This window comes from Felis catus, chromosome F1 (genome assembly GCF_018350175.1).
Source record: "Felis catus isolate Fca126 chromosome F1, F.catus_Fca126_mat1.0, whole genome shotgun sequence".
In the NCBI taxonomy this organism is placed as follows: domain Eukaryota; kingdom Metazoa; phylum Chordata; class Mammalia; order Carnivora; family Felidae; genus Felis; species Felis catus.
This window is the reverse complement of record NC_058384.1, coordinates 31,545,188-31,552,979: the sequence shown is the minus strand read 5'-3', so window position 1 is coordinate 31,552,979 and position 7,792 is coordinate 31,545,188. Positions and strand designations below refer to the sequence as shown.

Here is a 7,792-nt window from a genome sequence, read left to right as displayed (position 1 = left end):
ACCCAGGCGCCCCCAGGTTTGTGTTTTATGATTGGTTAGAAATTATGCTTTGGAGGGGTGCCTGTGTGGCTCAGTCAGTTGAGCATTAGACTTCGGATCAGGTCATGATCTCCTGGTTCATGAGTTCGAACTCCACATTAAGCCTGCTTCGGAGGCTCTGTCCCCCTCTGTATGCCCCTCCCCTGCTTTCTCTCTCTCTCTCTCTCTCTCTCTCCCTCTCTCAAAAATAAATATACTTAAAAAAAAAAAAGAAACTACACTTTGGAGATTATGGATGAAGGCTCTGCCCTCAAGCCAGTGATGAATCCAGATTTTATGGGGACTACAGCTAACACAGTTTGGGGGCCTCTTTAAGAAAAAGAACACAAAATTATGACACAGAATTAGGCACTGGGCCATGCCAGGGGCCATGTAAGTGCAGGACCCCGAAACCTCAGCTCACTGGTTCTGTGGAGTTTCCCCTTCTGAGCCAGGCACACCCAGTTTAAACCCCAGGGGTGCGACCTTGGGCAGGAGACTGAACTGCTCTCTGCTCATGCTGTCAGCTGCAAAATTAGAAAAATAGCAAGATGATAAAATACACCTCATAATGGTACGGGGCCAGCTCCAAAGATGAGGACGAAAACATTTAGCCCCATGTCTGGCCCATGATAGGTGCACAGTAAATGTTAACTATTATTAGGAATGTCATTATCATTATAAGCCTTCACCCAGGAGGACTGCATAACCACAGAACTGAACTTCCAGAGTAGAATCTAGGAAGGAGAAAGAGAATGAAGTCCAAGTCCACACATTTGTGTTAGCCTCGCTTGCATATGGTAGATACATGATATGACTGTGAGGCTCAGCCCCACGGTGCTTGCAGCACGTAGCATAAATGGCGGACGGCAGGCATCCCGCCTGCTGCATCCAATGTATCCTTGCCCCAGGAGCTGATTCATTCTGAGGTCATGAAGCATTTATCTTCAAAAACAGTATATTAATATCTGATTGTGCAATTAAGCCAGACCTGTCTAGTTTTGCTTTCCTTGAGTGAAATATGTTCATTCAGCATAAGTGAGGATAAATACAGACAATTTTTTTTTTTTCAACACATGAGGAGCGGATGGGTGATAATAAAACAAGAAAGGCCATTTGGAAGCGATTAAATTACATCCTTTGTATTTGCACAGCACATTCCTCTGATTCTGATGCCATGATATCCCTATAAAGTAGGTAAATATATACTTCCATGTTGCCAGTTATAGATTTATAACTTGGCACTCTAACCATATTTTCCTTTTTTTTTTCTTTTTAAGGTCAAAAGCTCCCCCTCCCCCAAGTAATTAAATATTCTCTCTCTCTCTCTCTCTCTCTTTTTTTTTTTTTTAATGTTTATTCACTTTTGAGAGAGAGAGAGACAGAACATAAGTGGGGCAGGGGCAGAGAGAGGGGGAAACACAGAACTCATAGCAGGCTCCAGGTGTCATGCTGTCAGTACAGAGCCCAAAGCAGAGCCAGAACCCACAAACCATAAGATCATGACCTGAGCGGAAGTCTGACGCCCAACCGACTGAGCCACACACGCGCCCCTAAATATTCTCTTTCTTAATGCCTGTCATGGGCATCAACCCTGAGAGTCAGTTTCTCACCTAAGTCTCCCTCTCAGAGGTGAGGACAGGGCAATTGGAAAAGAAATTGATAGGGGTGCCTGGGTGGCTCAGTCAGTTAAGTGACCGACTCTTGGTTTCGGCTCAGGTCATGATCTCACAGTTTGTGAGTTTGAGCCCCACATTGGGCTCCACACTATCAGTGTGGAGCCTGCTTGGGATTCTCTCTCTCTCTCTCTCTCTCTCTCTCTCTCTCTCTCTCTCTCTCTCTCCCTTCCCCACTTGTTCATTCTGTCTCTCTTGAAATAAATAAACTTAAAAAAAAGAAAAAGAAATTGATGAACAAGTTATCAGACAAGATCACTGCTACTTCTTCCCTTTGAAATTTTCTTTTTGAGATCTTAGTGGATTTTGAAGCCCGACATATCTGAAAGTCTGATAAACCAAATACAATTATGCTTCAGTTAACTAGGATCAATGGTAGCTCCAAGGGGGTGGTTGGGAAGAGGCAGTGATTTAATTACCCCATAATTTCCAATAGCTGCCTCTAACCATGCCAAATAGCCATACAGTCTGAGCAGAAACAGCGTGCTTGCTGTGCAAACATGATTTCAAGACAAGCTTCCAGCCTCCCTTCCTAACAGATTGCTGGCCCGTAAGCCCCTCCTGTGAAGAAACTCTGACTAGCAAAGCAGACTAGAATGTTCTGGCAACAAAAGTTAATTGGATTATCCAAAAGGTTAACCAGAAAAACTTACTGTTTCAAACTCTGTAGTAAAAAATCATTCTGAAGATGTATCCATTCAGTTCCTGCCCTCATAGATAAAATGACCCTAATGTAAACTTTCATGAAACAGGGCCAAGTCTTAGAGCCCAGCCCAATGGCTGATGCAGAGGAGGCATTCAATAAATATTTGGTAATATAATTAACTAATGAGGTAGGGACTGGAACAAAGACTGGAACAAAGACAGTGTGGGCTAGCTCACGAATTTTTTTCTAGCCTTGTCTTTATCTGTGTAACTGACATGAAGCATGAACATGATACAAATATATGATTTTTAAAAAAAGTCCCACTGCTTGGATTCTATAAGCTTTCAAAGCATCCCTAATTATTTAGGTTCTTTTAAAGGCATCATTCTTTTAGAAGAGATACTGTTTTGTAGAAATATTTACACTCAAGTAACCTCCAAAGATGTCTCAGGTGCTTGAAGAAGACTATAGACATGAGTGAGAAGAAGTGGGTACACTATCCACTCCATCCCTTCATCAAGTATTTCTTGAGTATCTGCCAACCTCTGAAAACTCACTGGTGAGCAGAACAGACATGGCCTCTGCCCCACAGAGCTACAAATGAATAAAATATGGACATAATTACAGCTCGAAATTAGATTCCAATAGGGACACAAGGGGGCGAGGGGTTAACTTAGTTTGGGGGGATTGTAAAGTTCTCTTTCAGGAATGACATTTAAGTGAGACTTGATACAAGAATAGGAATTAGGCAGCAAATATAGAGACTATTCCCCACAGAGGGACCAGCCTATGAGAAGAGCAGGAGGGAGAAAGAAACCTAGTGCACTCTGGGAACTTTACAAAGCACAGAGAGAAAAATTCAAGGTGAGGCAGGGCCAGCACATGCGGGCCTTGTGGGCCACATGTGTGTGTGGAGGGGGGTATTGCCTCTGGTGCTTCCGATCCCCTTTCTTCCTCCCCAACACAACCCTAAGCAAGTTCCTGGCAGCCTCAGGTAGAGCAGCCATGTTTGGCCAGGGGCTTCAGGGGACTCTGATCCCACCCCCAGCTTAAGGAGTGGCTCCTCACTGGTCTAAGCCAATCAGGAAATGGCATTTATCTGGTGAGTCTTACTGGGCTTGATCTAAAGTGGCCTAATCAGATTGCAGAGAGAAGCTTAGAGTCCTTGACTGGGAAATGTTTCACTCTCTTCCACCATTCTGGTAACTCAGCCAAAGGAGGAGTCAACTTTTAGATGAAGCCAGTGCCCAGTGCAGCAGAACAGAGAAGTAGACATAAATGTGGGTTTTAAGTAACCTGACTGAGCTGCTGAATCAGCCAACTCCAAAGCCTGCCTGAAGTCACCCGTGTTTCCCTGTTGGTTAAGTCCTTGAATTGCCTTGGATTCTTTGGACATTCTATCCCAGTTCCCCTAACTCTCTGACAAATCACTATATATCTGCTGGGTCCCCTTACACCTAATAATCTATACATCTCTGCAAGGTTCCACTCTTCCTCTCTGGAAGCTCTCACCCTCTGCCATGGCTTCCTCCTTTAGTTGAGGATCTGCTTACCAGTTGTTGGCATTTCCTTGTGACATGTCTTCTAAGTGATGGTCCAGCTTGGATACCTCCAATAAATTCACTGGTAATGCAAATAAGTTCCAAAATGATATAGCCTCTCTTCAGAATGAGCAGCTACTCTCGATTTCCTGACTTCGGAAATAGTTGCTTACAATGTGTATGAAGAATCCAGAGGGTGTCTTGCAGCTCCCAAGAACAGGAAGTACATGCAGAAAGCAGACAGTCGTCAGGGATCCAGGCGGCTGCTCCCAGGCTCGCTCTCGGACGCTATGTCTGCATCTGCTTTGATCTTCTCTGTATTACAGACTGGCTTCCTCTGCTCCTTGGACCATGTGGAAGAATAAGGCCAATAGCGGGCATCACTCTCTCAGTTCTTCTGGTAAGTTGAGGAAGAGTTCTAATTGACCCATCTTGGGTCAGTCAGGTGCCCCTAGACGGGGGTTGTGTTTAGCACAGTGCCCTCACAATAACCATGGAGGGATGGTGGGGACCGGGTAGTTCCCAAAAGGAGGGAAGGGTCCATTCCCAGACGTGGGAGGAGTGCCAGGCTGCCGACACAATGGGGCACTGGGACAGTCACCCTTTCCTGTGAGTGAGGGGATAGCTTTGGAGAAAGTGGTTAAGGAGTCAGGCAGACACTCCAAATTTTCATCGAGGTCACAGACCTTGAGGTCATTTTTTACTCCTCCCTCTACCACCATCCACCTACTTCCTTACTGTCAAATAAGGTACAGATTCTTATTACTTCTTCTTTCAAGATTCTTCCTAGTTGCCCCTCTCTTCCCTTTCTCACTTGGTTCCCTAGTTTCAATCCTCACTGCCCAACCTCTTGTATTCGCCAATAACCCCACTGGTTTGCCAGACTTTCCCCTCCTCCTGCCCACTGTACAGCCGGACTTATCTTCCTGAAATACTGCCTGAAGAGGTTACATCCAAGATTTAAAAGTCTCCCATGTCACCTTGCTGCCTAGAGAATATAGTCTAGTCCCCTTGGCTGGCTATTGCTAATTGCCTTCTCAGCACCTGTGACCTCCAAGGTCTTTCCATGCAGTCTCCCAGCCATGTGCCTATGGTGTGATTTCACCCACCTCAGTGTCAAGAGTGGTGCTTGGATGGCTTAAGCCCACCGATGCTGACCCATCACCCTGGCCCTAGTGACTATTTCAGGAAAAGCCACTGAGCTAGGTCCACACCAGCCAGCACATTGTCCGGGCCAGTGTCATTGGCTCGGGAATGGTATGTGAGCCCAGATGACCCACCAGAGCAAACCGCAGGACTTCTGCTGGTCAGGCTGGGGCACAGAGGCTCTTTCTCCTCCCGGACCCGAATAGAGAAGCCAATAGCCTAGGGGCTGCTACCAGGCATCTTCATTTCCAAGAATAGCTGAAAGCAGGGCAACTTGCCTAAAAACAATTTTTTGAAAGCCAATTAGCTGCGAGCCAGTTTTTGAATCAAATTAAAAATATATGCATTTTCATTGACTGGTTCAAAAAAGAATGTTTCTTCAATTATGTTTTTGGCACATTGGTCATTTGGCAGGTTGACTTAAACAAAGCCAGGCCGGTGGGTTTAGGATGATGCCGCCTTCGGAAGAAGAGTGGAAGGCATAAATGCAACGTCCTTGCCGTGGCCTTTAAACCCTGGTTGGACTTCAGCTGAAGCCTGTTGCACCTGCTGCCTTTTCCCAGTCTTTTCCCCAGTCTTTTTCCCTTAGAGTCTAAGTTGGGCTTGGGCAGATTTTCTGGTAAGTGCAACTGACATCCTAACTGATAGAACAAGGTATCTTTCTGAATATTTCCAAATTCTGATCTCATCGTTAGATCCAGTCTCCTCACATTTCTTCATGCTTTTCCAGCGCCATGCCTGTCCTCTGGACGCTCCTTCCTCCAGCCCCTCTGCCCCTTTGATGTCCTCCTGGCCCCCCAGACAGAAACCTCTGTTCTCTCCTCAGGTGGATACAGCTCCCATGGTCCCTTCCATCTCCAAATTACAGTCCCACTCTCTCTCTCAGTCCCAAGAGTCACACTGACTTAAGTTCCTTCAGAAGGTCATTAGGAACCGAGACAGCTCCCAGTGTTGCTCCCTCTCGTCTCTCCTCAAGAGCCTCCTGGTTGCCTCCTCATGCTCCTTTCCACTCCGTGTCTGCTGAGGGCCCGTCTCTGAGGACGGGCAGCCTCTTGGTCACTGTTGTTTCCTACCAACGTCAGGGTACGCATGCCCCCCATGTCCTCACTTCAACCTCAGGGTGGCCTTTCAGCTTCTGTTCCCTCAGCGTGTGTTTCCTTTTCTCCATGGGCCCAATCCAGATTTCCCAGAGAGGATCTGATTGGAATAACTAAACTTTATTCACCAAGCCACGCCAGGTCCCTGGCTGGCCTATGGTTGGCCCATTACTGGGCCAAGTTTTCACCCTTGGCTCAAACACCTGTGGACAGGTGGTGGGTGGGTTGTGTAGTCTCCATTGGGCTGTCCCTTCCATAGGGTTGAGGGAGGCGAGACCCGGCAACCTAGAAATGGACTGTGGGCACAGCCTGGTCAGGAAGCTGTACCACCCATTTGGCAATCAATCATATGCCCCATTTGTGTGCTGCTGTACTGAGTAATTCAAAGTATTATTTATTATCTAAATTTGCATGTGTTTGTTTCGTATCCATTTAACTAGATTATAAGTGTCCTTAACAGTAGAAATGATGGTCCTAAATGTCTGTAATAAAGTGATAACAATAGTTATAGGGATTAACAGCTGCCAATGTATTAGTTATATCTAGTTATACGTAGTAACTATTGCTATGTAGTTACCAATAGTATAGATAACAATAGTTAAAGTAATAGTTACTGAGCATTGACCATGTACTAGGTACAGTTCTAACTGCTTTGTTAAAAAAAAAAAAGACCCTCAGCGTAAGCCTCGCCTATTATTATCCCCATTTACAGATGAGGAAGCTGAAGCCACGTCACACATCCAGTCAGAGGGCTCTGATTGAAACCAGCCAGCTTGATTCCAGAATCTGTCCTCTTAGCACATGGCTCCCCTTCAGCCAGTGCTCGCTACATGTTTATTGTAATTGTGGATACCGTGCCGAAAGGGAAAAATACCATCTCTTTGTGTTGGGTTAGTTCTCAGTCGTCTGTTTGTTCCAGGAAGACTTACTTTTTTTGGCCGAAAGCCTCTTTTTCACAGTCAGCAAAGTAATGCCAGAGAAATATTCACGGAGCAAAACACAATCCATTTTCGAACCAAAAACTCCCTCTTGGCTCAAAGCAAGTTCATTAGCCAGATGCCCCTCCCTTCCCCCATGGTTCCCTGGCACCGCTTTGCAGAAATCTGGATCCAGGGGCCGTGTGCAAGGTGGCTTCTGTCGGCATGAGCGATTGCTAGACAGACATGCGGGCGGGAGCGCCAGCCAGGAAATCATTTTAGCTGTTTCCATCTTCCCTTTGAACCGAGTTCAGGGGGTTAGAGGAGGAGTGCCCCAGCCCGGATTCCCCTTGAATGATGGTGAAGTATCCTGGACTGGGGGCTGAGCTATTCTCACCCCAGCAGTTAATCTGTTGACCCTTACTACCCTCAGGGCCCCAGTGACACTCTCCTGACAGAGGTGACTGTGCCTCCCTGCCAGGGCTAGTGAAGCAACAGGCTACCTGAGGGCTCTGGGAATGTCCCTAACCTCCTCCTGAGCAGAAAGCTTAGGTTTGCCCACTTTAAAGCTGGAGAAGAGAAGGCAGAAAATGTTTGGGACCGTGCAGGTCTGGCTGGTTGTTGGGTGTGGAGTTGGGGGAGCACCCACATCCTCTGCCTAGGTCTCTCTCTCTCTCTCTCTCTCTCTCTCTCTCTCTCTCTGCCTCTCTTCCCAACCCCCATCCCAATAGGCCAAGCCTCCTCTGTTCAT

General features: G+C 46.5%; 1 long non-coding RNA gene across 1 annotated transcript; it reads left to right on the top strand.

The window, feature by feature from the left end:
* Window positions 1-3,978: 3,978 nt before the first annotated feature.
* Window positions 3,979-7,008, top strand: LOC123382884. Its single transcript, XR_006592005.1, has 3 exons — window positions 3,979-4,281; window positions 5,442-5,646; window positions 6,837-7,008. It is a non-coding gene; the product is annotated as an uncharacterized LOC123382884 (long non-coding RNA).
* Window positions 7,009-7,792: the final 784 nt, after the last annotated feature.